At 38.8% G+C, this 21,469-nt stretch overlaps 1 protein-coding gene across 5 annotated transcripts in view; it reads left to right on the forward strand.

The window, feature by feature from the left end:
* Positions 1-21,469, forward strand: part of FGF13 (fibroblast growth factor 13) — a 520,908-nt gene that overhangs the window by 463,922 nt on the left and 35,517 nt on the right. The gene's annotated exons all lie outside the window — the stretch shown is intronic.

Raw genomic sequence — 21,469 nt, forward strand, 5'->3', positions numbered from 1 at the left:
TCTGCTCCAGGAAAGAATCAGAATCTTCTCTAGGATAAATTACCCAGTTCTTCTCATTACTTCTTACTGATTGTGGTTTGGGGTCCCATCACCACGTTGATCACTATCCTCAGTGGGTACTCCATTTATTATCATCTTTTTAAAAATATTGGGCTTCCCTGGTGGCGCAGTGGTTGAGAGTCCGCCTGCCGATGCAGGGGACGCGGGTTCGTGGCCCGGTCTGGGAGGATCCCACGTGCCGCGGAGCGGCTGGGCCCGTGAGCCATGGCCGCTAAGCCCGCACGTCCGGAGCCTGTGCTCCGCAATGGGAGAGGCCACAGCAGTGAGAGGCCCGCGTACCGCAAAAAAATAAATAAATAAAAGTAAAAAATATATATATAGTACTCAGACTCTCTCAGGATATTGTCTGTCTTAGTGACTTCAACAACACAAGACCAAAAAGCTAAATGAAATATCTTGCTTCATCAGGAAGAGAGGGTCACCAAAGGGAAAGCTTCCCTTACATAAAACCGTGGCACTTCTGCTACTGAAATACTGTACGCAGTTTTGTTAACAAAGAGAAAATAAGATTGGACAAAGACCTTAGGGAGGAAGCAAAAATAAGAAAAGGAAGTAGAGGCTACTGATATGGGCAAGTAGAAAGATCTGTGAGGAGGTTATTGAAAATTATCTTGGTGAGGGCTGACTAAGGGCTGCCTTAGAACATTTTCAGTGGCAATGGCTGAATGGAGAGGGATTTGCGAGGCATTTCAGAGGTAGAATCGTGAGGATTTGGTGGCTGACTGGATTTGGAGGGAGAGTAGGAACACCATGTATGGTTGAACATGTATAGTTGCCGTTTACTGCACAGATGGAAATAAAGTATCCTCAGGTAGACATTTTTTAAAATTTGCACAGCAGTGGTTATTAGGGTCCCTGAGGGAGAGTGAGAGTTTTACCTTTGGCAGTTGAGTTGATGGTGAGCTATTAACCAAGATGGAGAATAAAGGAAAAACTACAGATTGGGGGGAAAAAAAAAGATACCTGAGTACAGCTTGACATAGATGTTTGAAAATATGAACCTAGAGCTTGAGGAAGAGATGTGAGCTAGAGATAAAATGCGGGAGTTACCACATGTAGGTGGTGGTTGATGCCACGAGAAGAGTTGAGGAATACATAGCGTAAGGAGAAAAGAGAGTCTGTCGAATAATATTAGACAGTACTAGCATGGAAGCGGCCAGCAGCAAAAGAACGAATTGTGGCAGATATCATAGCATTGCAAAAACCAAGTGGGGAGAGAGTTTTCAGAAGAGTCAACAATGTCAGAAGCTTCGGAGAAAACAAGTAAAACAAGAACTAGGAATACACCGTATGAAGGTCTTCAGCAGTCTTGGCAAGAGCACTGTCTGTGGAGTAGTGGGGACAGAAGCCAGACTGCAGTGACTTGAGGAATGAATGGGAAGAGAGGAGGCAGAGGCAGTAGGTGTAGACTTTCTAAGGGAAAGGGAGACATGGGTGAGTATTTAGAGGAGGACATGGGATTGAAGAAGGCTTGGAGGGTTCTTTGGTTTAAACTCTTGAATATATTTGTTAGCTGAAGGGCAAGAGCTAGTACCGAGGGAGATGCTAAAGACATAGGAGATGGGACCCTTTGTGGAGTAGGGTCCCAAAGGAGTCAGAGAGAGTGATGGAACTGAGTAGAAGTAAGAGGATTAGATTCACCTTGAAGAGATGATGCTGTTTCTACAACAGGAGGCAAAGAGATGAGGACAGATGCGGACGTAGGTGTACTAAGTCTGCAGGTGATGGACAAGGAAGTTGAAGAATTTTTAGCCAGATGACCTGTATTTTCCCACTGAAACAGGAAAGAGAGTCATCTGCCAAAAATCAGGCATAGGGAGGACATAGGTGACGGTTTGGAACAGCTGTTTTAGGAAAGGGGAGGGGAAACAGTCTAATGACCAGGGGTGGATAGACTGTGACCCATGGGCCAAATCCAGCCTACCACCTCTTTTTGTAAATACGGTTTTATTGGGACACAGTTACACCCATTCAAAAGTCTATGGCTGCCATTGCGATACAACAGCAGAGTTGAATAGTTGCAACAAGAGCCCTTGTGGCCCACAAAGCATAAATTACTTACTATCTTGTCCTTTACCAAAAAAAGTTTCTTGACCCCCCTAGTCAGATGATAGTTCACAAAGCTTAGTTACCTATTAGAATCACCTGAGGACCTTTAGGAAAATTCCATTCTCTGTGCTAAACACGAACCAATAATATCAAAATATCTGAGGGTGGAGTCTGTGCAGTAGTATTTTCCAAAGCTCCCCAGATGATTCTAATGTGTAGCCTGGGTTGAAAACCACTGATAGACAACTAAGAAAAATGATTGCTGAATAGCACTGAGAACTGCCCCCCACCCCCGCAATGAAGTCAGAAACCATGAATTTACAGGCACTTTTGTCCTATATCTGAAATTTCTGAAGCTGACCTTCTTTTTCTGTTCTTGTAAACAAATTGCCTTTACATTTCTAAAGGCTTGTTTCTTGAGATGAAAGAAAATGCTGATCCTTCAGAGAGATTCCTTATTCTATTTCCTTTTCTTTTTTTCTATCTTCTTTTGCATTTCTGCTTCTACATCCCTCGATTTCTTTTATTTTTTTCTCCTCGATTTCTTTTAAATTCAGTTTTACACTTTTACCATTTCTTACCCCCTTTGGTCATTAAATAAAGAAACAATACCTCCACATTGTAATTGCTACAGAGATAGCAATTTGCTTTCCATGATTAATCTCAGGATTCTTGCACCCTTCCCCCTCCCTTTTTTCCTTGTTGCCATGGGGGACAGACTTGATGTAGGCTCAAGTGGCAGTGAGAAACCATCTGTGGCACAGAGACTCATAATTAGCCATTATTTCATAACATATTTACTTTTGTCCATGATATAACTACGTCTTTCTAGAACTGTAAGGAAATTATTACTCATTGTGTATAGAGAACTTTGTTCATACCTTTGGTTTTCCTTTACTAAGAATAATGAGTTGGACACAAGCTTTTGAGAGTTCCTGAAAACTTAATAGTATAAAGCCATTTATTTGTAATATGTATTTCAAAACTGCTTGAAATAAAGGAACATTCGCTATAGGAAAACAAGAGTCTTAAATGTAAAAATGTTATTAATGTCCTAGTAACTATCTTAATAGAGGAGTAATAACAGATATTAGAAACAAGATAATAAAGATTCAAAGCTGAGCCCAAAGCATTTTCTTCTGCTTTTGGAATATTCCAGAACTTGGCAGCAGCATTTTTCCCTGCCTAATTATTTCCTGTTCTTCAACACTAGTTTTCCATTTCCAGAGTACACTGTGCTGCTTGGGTTGTTGTTGGGATAGCTAACATGTGTAGACAAGTAGAAATCCTTTGACAAGTAAACCTTTTCCATTCAGATATTTCTAGAGAGGGCTTTTAGGAGTGATTTCACTGCTGTGTTTTATGGTCCTGGGACTATCAGAGCAAACTAGATGCAAGACCAGGAAGCAGGTCTCTCTGAGAGTCCGCCTGATGCCATGGGAATGAGGCAGTGTGTGTTACTGATCCCAGGGCCCCAGGCAGACTTTGAACCTGAACTAAGGGGGCATATTTTCCTTCTCTATTGAATTATTTTTACTTAGCTTAAACTTAGCAAGTTTCTTCTCCCCTCACAGATGTTAATTTTGATGATCCATTCAAGATGTTGACTGATTTTCCACTGTGTAGTTCTTGCTTTTTAAAATTTATTTTATTTTATTGTACCTAGTAAACAATCCATTGGGAGACACTTTGAGTAAATACCTGCTCTGAAGAACCCAGCTTTTAACATTATATTTTCAGGTATCCCAAATCTCTTAAGAAAAATAAGATAATTAGTCAATAAATTGAGAAATGACCATTGTTTTTTTAGATAGGCCATATAAGTTTACTGATAGCTAAATTGAAGTAGAGAAAATTTAACACATTTTTCCCCAGATGAACAAGTGTCATAGAAAATAGGATCCAACAGCAAGGATTTCCTGGGTTCACCATTCTAGTCACTGGGCTTCCATACCATTACTTAATGGAAAGTTAGTTTAAATCGTCCAGGTGAATTAAAATCAGTTCTGATACATGTTTTGATTTCATACTATGTGTGGGGTCTTGGTTTATGTTAACATGCCTCAGATGTTCAGGACATTTCGCTGTCAACTGCGACCTTACTCATTTGCAGGTTTCTTTAGTTCCTCTGATTTTAGTGTATGACAGTTTAAGATCTAATTTTCAGTGATACGGCTTCACAGCTCAAGACCATATTGTAGTACAGAAAGGATGTTAAAATTTAGATGAATTCATCGATCATTTCAGAGTGATGAATGTTCTCCCAGCAAACATTTGTAGCATGTAAAATGTTTGAGTTATGTCAAATCTGTGTATCAGCAAGTTCGTATAATTTAACTTTTGGGGTTATTATCACAGAGACTTATAAATTCAGTAGAATTAAATGCAAGGGCACTGGTTTAAACATTACAGCTCTTTAAGGAGGTGGGATTGACTCAATTATAAAAGGAAATATATTTAAAATGAACATGAGCGCTATCATATCCAATATAGAAGAAAATGATCGTTACGGGTTTTGCATATAGCCAGTAGCCATCATATATATCACCCCCCTGCAAAACGAGTAGACACAAATAAATTCTAACTTCTAACTTACAGCATTAGCTTATTTGTATATTTCAGTTAATTCACAAATTGTTGAATTTGATTTGTTTAATATAAAATTTAAAAAATGTTGACTCTGAAAACGTAGATTCCCAATTTTGGTACCTACATCTAGAAAACTTTTTCATTTTCAGTGGCTATGGGGTTAAACAATTTTGATGGGCATTTTCAGTTCAGACTAATGGATTGTAAGGGTAATTGTACACATACACCCCTATTTCTGAGTGGTATCACTAAAAATGGAAAATGTAGACACGGAATTATTTTACAGGAAGAAAAGCAGAGAAAACAAGCAGATTTTATTTGCTAATGAATGGCTCTGCTAAGCTCAAGCAGACAAGCTTTATGTTTTAAAGAGGCTTTTGTAGTTATTGTGTTGGTGCTATTGAATTAGAGGTCATTACAATTATTGTATTGAAAAATATACCAAACTTTCTGTATTCGTCTTAGATATTCCTTCAGAATACCAGTGAATCAGCATAATTTTCAAACCCAAAATAGATTTCCCAAGTCACAGATTATTTCACATGTTTAGTTCTCTTTGCAGTTAATGGAAGTTTCATTCAAATGTGAAAGAAAATCTAGCTTGACATTATTTGGATGTGAAATTAGATGACTCTGGTTGGTTGTGCCTTCAAAGTCAAGGGCCTTCTCTTTATGCTCTCTGTAAAAAAAAAAAAAAATAATGACCAAACTGAGAAATTATTCCGGGTGAAGGTCTTAGTTTCTTAGATGGAAAAAATGACCGATGATGATACTTCCTCAGAAATCAAGGAGACAGTAGTAGTCATGGCTAAATAGAGTAAGATTGGCTCTGTATTGCGTTTTTGAGGCCAAGTTGAAAAAATAATCCAAATGAAAGGTCATGGGGTACATATTTAAAAGAGTGTCTCATGGCTTTAACTCAGAAGCTAAATTCATAGTTGTAGGAAAAAAGCCAGTCTGTTGGAGCTAAAGAATAAAATAATTGGCAAGAATAACAAAGAAGAATTTTAGCCAGTAAAACCAGGTATAAGGAGATAATGCACACACGTACACGTATATGCACACGCATACAACACACATACACGAAAGACAAATGGAAGAAACCAATCTTATGCTCATTGCTCTGTTGCTATTACGGGATGAGTTATTTTGGAATTCCTAAAATAATTCTGTTTTAAATACATACCCTGCACTGAACGTGTAATACCTTTAGAGATTGCTCTGGCAACATATTCTGTAATGCTTGATAGCTTTATAAAACAGAGCAAATAAGACTTTTTAGCTGTATTTCCTTTAATCATTCAGTGAATCTCATGTGTTGGTGCAGACATTGTTTTTAGTCCCTGCCTTCTTGTTTGTATAATTTTAATCCACCATGTGATAGAAAAACACAGAGCCCATCAAGACCCTTTTTCTTGCTATCCTTTTTCTTCCGTGAAATTCAAATATTTTAAAATAGTTTACCTACCAAATCCTATGCTCACTAAGTAATAACTGTTTTTATTTTTCTCCACCCCCTTCTTAGACATAGAGCAATACCCAGCAAAAATTATCTTTTAAATAAATATTCATTAAAATAATTAATAAAGATGCGTATAACAAAAAGTAAAGAAAAATCACATTATTTCTGTCAAGGCTTTTGAATATTTAAAATACGTGAAAGGGCCCAATTATAACTTTTCATGCATTCTCTCAAGTGTTAACGTTTCAAGATTACATAAGAAAGTGAATTACTGAGACACGAGAAAAAAAATGAAGGCAATAGCACTGGTTTCAATGGTTACACCGCTTAAAGGGAATTGTGACTTCTGAACAGGGAAACTTTAAATGAAAGCATTTCTCTGATCATTTTAATAGCTGTAACCAAGGTTAATAACTGGCAAGCCCCCAACTAATATATTTAATATGTTTTGCCCAGGCTGAATGTGTGAATAGATAACACGTCTGTGCTAAAATTCTGCTTAAGTTGTTCATCAGATACTCTGATACTAACTGCTTTTGACATTCCTGGAAGTGAAAGTACTGGAAAAGCCTCAATTCATTTCTTGGAAAGATTTTACATACAGCCAGTAGCCATGATATATAACATCCCCTTCCATAAGAGCCTCAGATGTAGGCTCTATAGGAATTCTGGCTCAGCATAAAACAGGAGTAGCCAAAATGAGAGATGATGTCCATTTTTACCTGAGAAAAAAATTATTATAGAGATTTGGAAAAGTCAAATGTAAATAACTGCCCCAAGGTGTTAGAATGTAGACTATAATAATACAGAGAATGAAAAATGCTTAACAGAGGGAGGGTGTGAATCATCCCATAATAGTCTCATAATTGACAAAGAGACACTAGAAAACGACAGTGATAGCTTTCAGAAGTGAGATGCCAACAGGTAAAACTCCATTGTATATAGCAAATAGTATAACAAAAAATCCTGTGCCTAACAAATCCATTGCTATAATCTGGTCACAAAATCAGCAAGGCTACAACAACAAAAATGTTTGGTTGTTGGTCTGATTAAAGAATCTCCAAAATATTGTATACGGTATTCCCTGGTTCCTGCCCACATCATAACAATGATTTCCTGTAATACAAGTGTTAACACTTTGCAGACCCTTTGCGCTGAAGAAGTTAGAGGCAGAGCCTCGGGGAGATCTGAAGCTGAGTGTTTCTATACTGTATCATAACCTTTATTTATTTATTTTTATTTTTAAATTTTATTTTATATTAGAGTATAGTTGATTTACAATGTTGTGTTATCATAACCTTTCAAGTAAAGATTTCCTGAAAACTCCCTCCATTCTTCCAGTCTGAGAAAGCCCAGTCACACATCTGGGCCTGAAATGGTCCAGGAGCTTCATCAACCAATCAGTGACCAGATATCTGTGGAACATCCACAAGGTACTAGGCAGCCCAATGATCACATTGATCTCTACTGACAATGGCTGGAGTTTACATTGCACATGGAATTCGTCCTAAGTTCAGAGCCCTAACTGTTAACAGTTGATCTACTGGACGGATCAGCATAAACTGTTTCTCCCCAACTTCCACAGCCTGGCAATGCTATTTTTAGTCTAGAACTCACTGTAAGCAAATCCGTATAGGGAAACAATTCGAACGTCCTTGGGGATGGGGGTGAGTAGGGGGGCATCATTATGGAAATTTACCAGTTGTATTGAATATATATTGGGTGATTGACACCATAGTGTTCAGCAGATCACATTAAGACCACGTTTATATGTCCTAGCAAGGTAAACTTGAATGCAGTGGGAAAATGGTTTTCAGTTATATCAAGAAAAGATATAAGTTGAAGTGCTTTAGAAGTTTTATAGATGTGCAACTCTTTAAAAAAAATCTCCCACCTGGGTAACAGATGGATTACAGTGGATTCAACCAACCAAAGCTTCAAGGTATATCAGAGTCAAACTCACGTGTTTGGACAATGACATGGGGACATCTTCCCCTCCATTTTTCTGGAATGTCATGCTGCAGTAGTAGGTAAGCATAGCGAAGAGAAACAATACTGACCCATAGATAGAGATGCGCCTTCTTGGAGTTACAATATGCAAGATATATTAACATCTGATCTTTGGGGGAATACCAAGTGCTCATTTATCCAGAATGGAATTCATTTCCTACCAGTGATTTTCATCACTGTTGAGGAAATGGAGCGAGGTTTTGACGCTCCCATCTCCTCTTGCTCTGAGATCCCTGTTACTCAGGGACCATTTCTCTCTGATTAGATGGCTGGTTAGAGAGGCGTTTAACACTAGAGACAGCAAGTGGATAAAAAGCACATTTATTAAAGCTGTTTATTATATTTTCATTCTTAATATCCTTATCAGCAAGGGAAGCCACCTAGCCAGCTGACTTTGTTTCTTTGTACTTCTCTATTCCCAAAGAGAATTATTTGCTCAGACAAAAAAAGTTCTGCTTCCAGTAGGGCTGCCCATAAATCAAAGCATTATTTATGTCACAAGGGTATTTGAATCTCACAATTCTTAAACTTCACGTAAGATAATAGGCTCAGGAAACACATTAAGTGCCCGTGTCTCTGATCTAGGCAGGAGACTTTATTCAAAGCAATAACTAACCTGGAGAAAAGAGATCGACAGAACCGCGATGGGTGGTTTTGCTCAGTACTTTTCTTTGCTCTGGACCTTGGCCTGATTTCTGTCCACACTGAGGGCACGCAGAGCAGTGTTTTATTTTACATGATTTGGAAGCTTTTTCGGTGTGCCTTCTCTCCAGATTCTGACGGGGGCCTTTTTCCACTCCGTAATTCATCCTTTTATTTGCCAATCCTCAACGGCAGCTGCCTTGAACCTCTCAAGCCTTGGCGAGACTGGTGGATTTCAGCATCAAGGTGAGGGTGGGGGGTGTTTTGTTTTGTTTGTTTGTCTTTCAACATCTATAACACATTCCCTGCCCCCTCTCCGTGTCCTCAAGTCCATTCTATTTCCATGGTTCCTGCTGTCGGAGAGGTAAGGGCTCTGGTCTCCTAGCTTGCTCCTTTGTGTGGACACAGAGAGGCAGTTTGGCAACCAGCTGCCTGGATGGTAGTGTTGTTCTTGTAACTGTGTACCGCCCAAACATCCAAAGGATGCAAGCAAACTGGTGAGGAGTAATAACAGTAAAGAAATAGAAGAATTCCAGATGTTTTTGAAACAATTCTCGTCTAGGTTTGTTTCAGAACTTTCCTTCTGACAGCCGGGGACACCTCAGTCTTGTTAGTTTCAGGGACCCAAAATGAAAGAGGAAACACTCTTTCTTCCACAAGGTTATTAGTACTCTCTGACATTCTGAGTAGGCTGTAAGGGCGGTGCTCCAACCTCAGGGGTCAACAGTGTGGGAGCACCTGGCCCAGGCACCGTAATCCCTGTTCCCACCGTAGTGGTAAAGATCTGCCGTAATATGGCAGAAATTCAATGAGTCAGTAGAGGAGATTGTACGATGGCAGATCTTTTCAAATAAGTTTACCATCATTGCTTTTTTTTTTGCCCATTTGTGCGAATATTCATACAGGTAGCTCTGCAAACAGGTTTTAGATTGTTCGATCACATACCTAAAGCTCAGGCTCTCCTGTTAATTTACTTAGAATTTTCTGTCAGAATATTTGACAAAGTGGTTTTTTTTTAAATGGCAAATATAGAAGCATTTATACAATAGTCTTTTTATATGGTCGATCTTCCTTTTGGGAGAGGGAAGTACTTGGCATTTTTGTCAGGATAATTGTGAGCTGCCTGAGTTTAAAAATTGGAACCATAATGAGATTTGATCGGTGCTGTGATAGGGTGGTTACTGTACTGACTAAATGCTGATGTAAGAAAGCATGCTGACCTAAGTGTCCATCAGCAGATGGATGGATAAAGAAGACGTGGCACATATGTACAGTGGAATATTACTCAGCCGTAAAAAGAAACGAAACTGAGTTATTTGTAGTGAGGTGGATGGACCTAGAGTCTATCACACAGAGTGAAGTAAGTCAGAAAGAGAAAAACAAATACCGTATGCTAACACATATGTATGGAATCTAAAAAGAAAAAATGGTTCTGAAGAACCTAGGGGCAGGACAGGAATAAAGACGCAGACGTAGAGAATGGACTTGAGGACACGGGGAGGGGGAAGGGTAAGCTGGAACGAAGTGAGAGAGTGGCATGGACATATATACACTACCAAATGTAAAATAGATAGCTAGTGGGAAGCAGCCACATAGCACAGGGAGATCAGCTCAGTGCTTTGTGACCACCTAGGGGGGTGGGATAGGGCGGGTGGGAGGGAGGGAGACGCAAGAGGGAGGGGATATGGGGATATATGTATACATATAGCTGATTCACTTTGTTATACAGCAGAAACTAACACACCATTGTAAAGCAATTATACTCCAGTAAAGATGTTAAAACAATAAATAAATAAATAAAATAGATAACGAACAAAGACCTACTGTATAGCATAGGGAACTCTGCTCAACACTCTGTAATAACCTAAATGGGAAAAGAATTTGAAAAAGAATAGATACATATATATGTATAAGTGAATCACTTTGCTGTACACCTGAAGCTAACGCAACATTGTTAATCAACTATGCTCCAATATAAAATAAAGATTAAAAAAAATTGCCATTCACCAAAACCCAACTTTACTCTCCATAGTAGAAGGTAATTGTAGACATGTTGTTGCGTTTTAAAACATAAAAAATACTTAAATTTGAACGATATTAAAATAATAAATTGCCAAATAAAATTTATTCCTTGTTATGAAGAAAACAAAAGCATGCTGAAAGAAGATGGACAGTTAGTGGGTTTGGATTTTTACTTTGCTTTAACCATCCATGCCTAATTGAGTATTTATTATTATTGTTATTTCCTGGAGTGTTGTTATGCATCGTTGAATGGTGACTTAAGTCATCCTTTGAGAGGCTTTACAAACATACATTCTAGCATTTTTCTGTGTGTAACTGCTTGATCCTGAAGTATACGTGTCATTCGTACAGTTTCTGAGTCATCCCTTTAATATGATATAATTTTTCTAGCTAGCAGTATATAGATTTCATCAAACCCAGATTTCAGTAATCCAAGAAATTCTACCGAGACCTCGCTATCATTTGTATAGAGATCTCTCTATATGAAATGTGTCATAATAGTTTGAGATACCAACCCACTGATTTCCTGAGTAAATAGCATCTATTAGTAATTAAATCCTGATTTTTAAATGGCTCAGCAGTCCTCAGCCTGACGGATCTCAAACTTCATCTGGTGTTTTCAAGTTAGGGGAAATGAAAGTAGGACCCACTGTGAAAAAACCTGGGAAGTCTCATCAGCAAGTTGCTCATTTCTGGCACATTAGTTAATTACTTCACAAATTGTTCGTCGTGTTCCCATTTCACTTTTATAATAACACTTTCTTTTTCTGAATGTTACCAACATTTAATTCCTTAATGAATGAATGGCTATTTCATAGGTTATAAATTAGCATATGGCTTCACCCAACCAGGATCACTTTTGCGTAAATAATGTATTTTCTCTTAGAATTTAAGATAAAACTTTGTTCTTAAAAGTTAGCAGCAAGACATTAAAAAACAATAACATTTTTCATGGAGAGTTTATCTAAGTACAGCAGTAATAGAGAAAATTTGTCTTTTTTATGAGATTTTATTAAACCTTTATTTGTCATTATTGTTGCCACCAAACCCATTACCATTTCGTCATGAACCAGTGTTTCATTCAATATATTGAGGAAATTAATCTTTCAGGAAGCCATGTACAGAGCTGCTTTACCAGAATCCATGATGAGTCAAAAGTCCATGGGGGACCCTTGATATAAATGTACTCTTTCCGTAAAGGAGCATCCCATTTGAGAGAATTTAGTTTGTGTCATGAGAAAGAAACTTTGTCATAAAAGGAGTTTTATTCTAAGTTTTTCCTGTTTCTAGGACCCTACCGGTAGAATTATAGAGACAACCCAGTGTAATAATAATATCAAAATACATAATATCAAATATGGTGATTTCTTCTTTCCGGGCCCTATTGCCTACATCACGGTATGTGTATGTAACAAACGATCAGGAAAAACTGCTATATTTGGGTTACGATGTTATACTGCTGGATTAAATGCAAAGTCAAAATAGGTATATTTTGTGACAACAAATAAACCAAAAAAGAGTAACGTGAAATTCGTCCTTTTGTCCGTTAAAAGTTTTTTGATTATTGTGGCCTAGAGTCACGCTGAAAGAATTCTTCATGGTTCCAGAAGTCGTAGGTATGTACGCAATGTTTATATGTGAGGCAGTGTGGCCAAGAAATATTAAGTGGCTTTCTTGCAACATACATGAACTTTTCTTTAGTTGTTTCACGCATCTCAATCTTCTGTGGAATTTCAGCATCACCACCTCTGATACAACCTTGTGGCAGATTCATATATTTTCCAGAAATATAGAAAGTTTTTCTTGCCGTTATGATACCGACTGTAGTCCCCCAAACAATTATGTGGCCATCCCACTTAATTCAAGGGAAAATTGTTCGTCCAGACAGTTTTATTGTATGTCTTTGTGGTTGCTCAAAGAAGCTTCCTTACCAACTCAATTTTTATTCCCGCTTTTATAAGAATACCTGGTAGTTCATTTTCCCTTCAAGTGTGACATTCTGAATTCAAATGAGATAGACTATCTTGTTTGTTTTTGCTTCATTGTTTGTTTTGTCTTCAGTCGTTCCCTTCTCTCCTGAATTGCTCGCAGGAGAACTTACAGTCTTCAAATTTTTATTTAACAGAGGTCCCTTGATAGAAGCTGGATTACACATCTTTAAGGCCCTACTCTGTTTGGCTTCATTAAGCCAATTTTAAATACAGAGATTAAAGAAGTATCTGATAATATCAGACAATTTCCTTGTAATGTTACAACCTTATAAAAGCCTGTAGGAGCATCACAGGGCCTCACTTTGTGTTCTCAGCGCAGAATGTGTGTCATATTTTCATGTACCTCTTTTATCCCCCAGATGTTTCTCTTGTGTAAGTTGGGCACCCCCAAACCATATTTTAAGCTATTCGTGGATGAGAATGGTGCCTTCTCTTTTTATATTTCCCCCCATACCAAATTCATTACTAAATACCTGGCAGGCGCTTTACTAACACTTAGTAAATGACAGAAGAACATTTCGCTATGTTAGAGGCCGAAGATTGAGAGAAAAGATATGATTTCTTTCATTTACATAGTAAGAGATGACTGAATCAAGAATGGCACAGTTTAGTAAGGAACCATGTGGAGAGCCAGACTACACGTGGGTTTCCCCCTTCCTCATGGAGGCTTGCGTGTTTACCAAGTCTCTGTCACCATTCCAAAATAGTGATGAATAAAATGCCACTTGGTTAATCATGTCCTTGTTATTATATGTGAGAAACGCTGGTTGAACAAGTAGTAATGTCACAGTTGCACGGGGAGTTACAAGGTGAGCACGCTGAGCTAGAAGGCTGAGGATGCATCTTCTAAGCCCTGTTCAAATGAATGTATGAACTCAGGCAGCTCCCTTCCTTATATGAAATGGGAAAATTACATTTGATCCCTATGACTCCTGGAATCTATTTTGCAAGCCATAAATGCCTCAAGTTTGCATCCATCATTAAGTTTTTTCATAAAATCCTCAGCAATGGTGTTGAGTAGAGTGCAGATCTAATGAACGCTCCTCAGTACTGGTCGGCGGGGTATCATCTTTGAAATAGATGGGTTGTACCTGGGGAAAGGAACAGTCATTTTCTACTTGTGATCAAAACAATTGTCATCGGTTTCTAATGAATCTTTCATGATAACATTATTTTCTTTTTCTCTGCCTTTGATTATCTGGTTTATTTATATAAAAGTACCATTAGGATTCCACTGGGGACGTAATTGGGCTTGAGCAATAAAGGATGACTGTCTGTGTCTTCTAATCGCCTCCGCTTAATGGTCCTGCTATTCATCCCGCTGAACTGTGGGAAATGTCACATTTCCATGGTCTGTGACTCATGTAATAAATGAATGTGTGAGTGGTGTCAAAATATGGCAATTTGCTTTATATAAAGGGAGGTAGACAGCTTTTGAAAATGGTAAGGTACATAACTAGGTATTTCTCAACTGCGAAAATTTCTCATTTGGGCTTAGAAATAGGCTTTTGTGGTGCACTCAGTTATTACATCACCTAATGAAGGGCTCACTTGCCTAGCCTGTATTCCTGCCCACTGGTAATGACCCGGGAAACAAGTCTAGTGGACTCAAAGCTTGCATCTCATTACCCCATACAACAGGAGAAAATACATGATTTCCTCCCTCTGTTAATATCAGGTTTTTCTTTGTGCTGGTTTGTTTAGTTTCCCCCATAGTGCAGTCTTCTAAACATTTGTTATTTCTCTTTTCATGCAATTTGAATTAATGTGGGTAATTGTGGTAGTTAGAGGCTTTCCTCTCTCGGATAGTAATTATCCATTCTATAGTTTCATTCCAAACCCAGTAAAACAGTATTTGAAAACTTGATATTTATCAAAAGGGATCTCTGAGCATAACTGAATATGTACGATTTAACAAATATATAATCAGAGGTCAAATTAAAACAAATTTACACCCAAAGTTACCCTAGTTATATACTATGTTAACAGGTTTTGTTAGTGTTACTACAGAGTATCAGCAAGCTTCTGATACATTCATGGGCATTTTCTCTCTTCTACAAATTTATCAAGTCATGATTCCCTAGAATTTATATCACTTTTTCTGGCAAGAAAACATGCTTGAGATTTCTTTGGAGGAATTGGTAGCAGATAAAACATCCAAACATTGGTGGTCTGAAGGGAGAAGAAGGTCTAATGTACCAGATTTGACTTAGTTTTGCTTATCTATTCCTTTATATTGAATTTCCTCGAGAACCAAAAATGCTGGCCTTTGGGATTTCTGAAAGTTAAACCCGAGGACTTCTGTCCTATTCCTTCATAAATGAGCCAGGAAAAGCTGTTTCATAGTTTATAGTCTCCTTGCTTTCATCGATCTCTACGTGGCAGTAAAATTAAAGATAACTTTTAGAGGACATAGAATCTGTCATAAAATTCCGATTTCTGCACAAATTATTTCATTGTAGAGAAACACAGTGAGATCAATGTTCCCAGGTCCCTTCTTTGAAAATATACTTGAAGATGGAGATGTATATAATTCTGTTAGGAGCTATGGGGATTCTGAGCACATTTAACTCGTAGGACTATGCTGAAGGGTTCACCATGGAACTTTCTACTCTCAGTAGTTTTCTTTCTGTCTTAGGGACACAGCGCACCTCAGTGGTACAATCTTTAGGGGCAGTGTAAATATTCCTTAGACATGGCAATGCTTCAAGTTTTCGATCTCATAATACATTTATAGGAATGTAAGGGAAAGAATTATAACATCCTTATTTTCCATGTTCATAGGGTCACGGAAAATAGAGGACTTAGGCGAACCCACACCTGAGACACAGTACAAACATCTTAAGCATGTCCATCCTTCACTATCACTTGCCCACTGTGTGACCTTGGGCAAGTTACCTTTCATTTCTGACCTTCAGATTCCTCATCTAAAACATGGGGTATTATTGGGTTGGCCAAAAAGTTCGTTCGGGTTTTTGTACCATCTTATAAAAACCCGAACGAACTTTTTGGCCAACCCAACATATGTGTCTGAGGTTCACGAAGATTACTTCTGTGAATTGTCTGACATACATAGGTGCTCAACAAATGTTTGCCTCCGCATCACTGTGGCTGAACGAACATTGGACTTAAGGCATCCTCCTATGTAACAGAAGTTTCAGAAACTTTTCATGAGGCTCGCGCAATTGTAGAGTCTGAGATTCAATTTTAGCATATAAGTGCAGCTTATGAAAAGGCAATCGGGTTTTTTTTTGAGTGTTTTATGAAACTTTTTTATAAGGAAAACCATCTCTCGTGGGTGCTTTGTGATCCTGTTTTACTCGGTTGAGTGTACTTCTTTGCTCATTATGAGCTGAAAGCTCTTCTAAGTTAAATGAACTGAAGAATAGCAGTGGAAAAACCCAAAAAAACACTACACTCGTGCAAGTTCATGTTATATAAGTCTGGGACCATCTCAGAGCTCAGAATTTCCGTGGCTCACCTATCTATCATGAATACCACATGGCCCAGTCGTAAATGTGCACAGGTAGGGCATCGCGATAGCTTCACAGTCAGCGCTTTCCTCTTTCTAGCTTTGATTTGGACCCGATACAGGTGTGAGTGGTATAGCCATCTATCAAAAGGAACACAGAACACATGAGAGATACTAAAAGAAAAACTGACATGACTGAATCTAACTGCTTAGTTATCCATTTTACAGGATAATTTATTTGGAACACAGCTTTATTTCCTATGAGATCAACCCATAGTTCATCACCAGCTCCACTCTTCTGTTTTGCAGAGATGTTCTATCAGTGCATGACTCTAACAGGCCGTGCATGATGTAGTGAAGTATGAAAAGCTCTCTGGGAAGGAATCAACTAAATTTGAAAGAGCCATTGGCAATGTTAATCATATTCCCCAACCTTTTAAATTTCTGATTGGCTGATTTATGGGTAGGACTTCATAATTTTGTGAATTCCTTATAAGGAAATCACTACCGTCTCCACAAAAGTGATCTACTCAAATTCAGATAATGTACCATTTTCCCTTTACAGCCTACCTTTTTTATAGATAGGGAGACTGAGGGACCAGTTAAGGCTTTCTGAATTCAGTGATGCATACAGGGAAAGAAAACATATATTCATGGAAATAAATCATTGCTAGACATTTAACTGGGTTTCCCAAGTGCATTAATCCCATCCACTTTTTGACACGCTTTCGAACCTCGAATGGCCCCATAAACCTCGCCTGTGCCAGTTTCAGCTCACCCTGTTTTCTTAGGCTGCCGGGCTGTCAGATCTTGTAAGGACCAAACAGCTGCAGGTTCACTGAAGTATGGGCTTTTTAGCTTTTTCCTCTCTATGTTTTGTTCTGCTGTCTCTAATCTTTGGTCACCCCCCAGTACCTCTATACTAAGCCATTCTGCTGCAGATTGAAGATGCTTTTATTCATTCCAAACAGCTATTTCTCATCTAGAGCAAAACCTTTCATTAATAGTCATGATGCCTTAACAACTAGCACGTATTTTCTCCATAATTTAACAGGAGCCTGAATTATTACAAAATGCAAAGATTGAGAAGGTACAAGAACAAGAACAAAACCTCTTAGAGGATTCAGGCCCCATCTCTTGGCTCTCATTTCCTAGAAAAGAGGCACATACCCCAAAAGATTAAAGAATGGTTATTACTGCATGGTAGAATCATATGCGATTCTTATTTTTACACCTTTATCAAAGTTTCCAAAATTAATTTTATTATATTACCTTTATAAAAGATAAAAAAGCAAAACAGGGTGTCCTTTAGACAGTGTCTAAGTTACTTCAGCTTTTCACTCCCTTTTGTTTGTGTGTTGATTTAATTAATATGTGACATTGTCACTAAGATGCATATTAGATGATCAGAATCGCCCCGATGTGAAAATATACTAATTAAATAATAAGATAGAAAAATCATAAGAATTTTCCTTTCACAGAATTACTGTTGCGTGTGGTATAGAGCGTAGTTTCAAATGTAGCAGATGACTATTACGATTTCTCAAGATTTTCGTGACGAAATCATGAGTAGTTCAAATTTAAGAGAGATTTAGATTTCATTTATCTTTTGCCTTTGTGTAGAGTAAATCCTATTGCTTGGACTAGGCAACTAGGACTTTTTAAAAAATGTGTATATCTAGCAAACTTTCTGTTTGGAGCTATCACAATGCTTGAGCCCTGCTTTTGCATCATACAGAGTCTAGTTTGCTTCATTGGGGAAAAAGGGCACGAGAGAGTAGCCATAGAATTAACGGGCTCATAGCAGCGGAAGTTCGCGAGTAGCAAATTGATAGGAACAGTGAACTGATTATTTGGGAAAATGGCAAGGGTTTTGGGTGGTCTTCGGAACCATAACCGTGAGAACTCCCAAGTGTTTTTTCTCCATTCTTAGTTTACCCTTGGGCCATACACCACTTTTTAGTCCTGCTTTGATTGTACCTTCTATGAATAGGAGATAAAGGGAGTGTTTCTTGTGTTTGATTATCATTCTCTCCAACACTAATATCCATTGCCCCTTGACAAACACCCCCCACATTACTCTTGCTGTAAATCTTGATGATTTCAGTGTCCGTGTAGATGACTGTCAAGTGCTTTGACCTCTCAGTTCCTTGAACTTTGCTTCTCCAATGATCTTGTCCACCCTACCTAAGCCATCCACTCTTAAGGAAAACGTTAGACTATCATTCAAAGTAGCCTTTACCCCCAACGCAATTTCAAGCATCTCATTCTTTGACTACCACCTTCTGCCTATACAGTTCATTCTTTCTATTCCCCAGACTCTAGCAATTCCACTTCCTCACTTATCTCCTTCCCCTGCTTAGGTGACACAATTCATCATGATAATCACTCTTTCATACACTATCAATTTAATTCAACTTCCCCTCTCTCCCCCCGTTGTTAATCACTGGCAACACCCCCGCCTTCGTTAAATTCACATCTTTGCCGATTCAACATCTGTACAAGTGCTGCTGGAAGTGAACACAATGCCACCATCTGATTTCACTTTAAATTCTTGATCATTGGTGGACCATCCATGCTGCCCAATAAGCCTACTACACAGATGAATTGCTGACTTGACTCTGTTTTCTCATCTGTAATATGGGGATAGTAATAGAAAACTAAGTCATAAGGTTGAGGGATTTAAATATGTTAGCATATATAAAGCCTTCTTCTTCTACCTCCTTTTCCATATTAGTATTTTAGAATTTCCCTAGTTGAATTACTTGTATACCAACCTACTTAATTGTTTCATACTTCTTTCTCCTGAAATCCTGAATGTCTCCTCCCGCTCTTCAGGCTAAGATTCTTGTTTCACAGAGAAAATAGAAAATAAAATTTCCCTTGTACTTCCACCAGCTTATCTCTTACCCACGTATATCTGTGCCTACATACTCTGCCTTTCCCCCCGTTATTATGTCACTTTTTCCTTGCTCCTATATAAAGCCAGCCCTTACAATTTTCCACTGGATTCAATCCCACATCTCTTACTCAAGATGATCACTCCAGAAGTGATCCCTCCTATGTCATCATATTTTCCTAACATATAATCCCCATCAGCATACAAACATGCTCTCATTTTTCCCATTTAAATAAGGAAAATCTCCCTTGATTATACATCCCTCACCAGCTACCAATCCATTTATTAGTTTCCTGTTACAGCACAACCCCTCAAAGAATTGTGTGTGCATCTCCCCTCATCTTCTCTCATTCTCCGGTAAACCTATTCCAGTCTGGCTTTTGCCAGCCCCCCCCCCATTATTCCACCCAATTACTCTTCTCGAAATCCCCAGTTACCTCCACATTTCCAAAGCTAGTGTCCAGTCCTCACTCTTCCTCTTATTTGACCTAACCCTGGCGGTGGCTGCAATTCACCACCCCTTCCTCCTAAAAACACTTTCTTCACTTGGCCTCCAGGGTACCACACTCTCTTGGTTTTTCTCCTCCTTCACTGGCCAATCCTTCCAAGTTTCCTTTGTTGATTCTTTCTTATCTTCTTCACCTTTAGACTTTGGTGGGCCCCAGGACTCAGTTCTTGGATCTGTTCTTTATCTATATTTACTCTCTTGAGGTACTGCTCTCATGACTTGTAAATACTATCCATATATGGGTGACTCCCCAAATCCTCCAGCCTGGATCTCTTATCTAGAATCTAGAATCTTATTTCCAATTGTTTCCTTAACATCTCCATTTCGGTGCGTAATTAGCATCCTTCATTTAGCTTGTCCAAATAGAAATATTCATATCCCTTCCCCAGATGTGCTCTACCCCACAAGCTTCTCCATCTCAATAAATGGCAACCCCATCCTTCCAGTTGCTCAGGTCGACATCCTTGGAGTTGTCTCTGTCTTTTCTTTCTCTAACATTACACACCCAGTGCATCAGCAGATCTTGGCTTTTGCTTCAGGATGTATGCAGCTTGAGAACCAAGCCAGTTCTCATCGCCTCCATTTCTACCTTTTAGGTTCCCCCTCTCATACCTGGATTATGGCAACAGCCTGCTAATTAGTCTTCCTTCTTACATCCCATGCTTCCCCACTCGATTCTCCACTCATCCTTTTTAAATGTAAGTCAGATCATGTAATAACTCCTCTGTTCAGATTCCTCTAATGGCTTCTTCAGAGCAAACTTCAAAGTCTTTAGTATGGACTGTAAGACCCTCTGTGACATGGTCCCCCAGCTCTCTGTCTGACTGCACCCTCCCCATACTCACTAGCTTCTCACTCACCACTCACTATGCTCAAGTGACAGTGCTTTTTATCCTGTTCCTTCCTCACATCGTGACAAGCCTCCCCTGCTGTAGAACCTTCACACTGGCTGTTCCTTCAGACTGGACTCCTCTTCCCTAGCTAGACCCACTGCTCCCTCTCTCACTACCCTCAGGTCCCGATTCAAATATCACCTTATCAAATAAACTTCTCTAATTTATTTATTTATTTATTTTAAATTCATTTTTATTGGAGTATAGTTGCTTTACAGTGTTGTATTAGTTTCTGCTGTACAGCAAAGTGAATCAGCTATACGTATACATACATCTCCTCTTTTATATTTTTTTATTTTTTTGCGGTACGCGGGCCTCTCACTGTTGTGGCCTCTCCCGTTGCGGAGCACAGGCTCCGGACGCGCAGGCTCAGCGGCCATGGCTCACGGGCCCAGCCGCTCCGCGGCATGTGGGATCTTCCCGGACCGGGGCACGAACCCACGTCCCCTGCATCGGCAGGCGGACTCCCAACCACTGCACCACCAGGGAAGCCCTATCCCCTCTTTTTTAGATTTCCTTCTCATTTAGGTCACCACAGAGCATTGAGTAGAGTCCCCTGTGCTATACAGTCGGTTCTTGTTAGTTATCTATTTTATACATATTATTTAGTATATATATGTCAATCCCTATCTCCCAGTTCATCCCACCCTCCCTTCCCTCTTTGGTATCCATACGTTTGTTCTCTACATCTGTGTCTCTATTTCTGCTTTGCAAATAAGTTCATCTGTAAAGCTTCCCTAATTTAAAATAGCACATTGTCCCCCTTATTCTCCATCTCCCACTGTCCATAATTTATGTAGTATGTATAAATAGGTCAAATCATGATAAATATGTTCAATGAATATTTGTTGAATAAACTGTTTATTTGTATG

The sequence above is a fragment of the Pseudorca crassidens genome, chromosome X, assembly GCF_039906515.1.
Source record: "Pseudorca crassidens isolate mPseCra1 chromosome X, mPseCra1.hap1, whole genome shotgun sequence".
Taxonomy (NCBI): Eukaryota; Metazoa; Chordata; class Mammalia; order Artiodactyla; family Delphinidae; genus Pseudorca; species Pseudorca crassidens.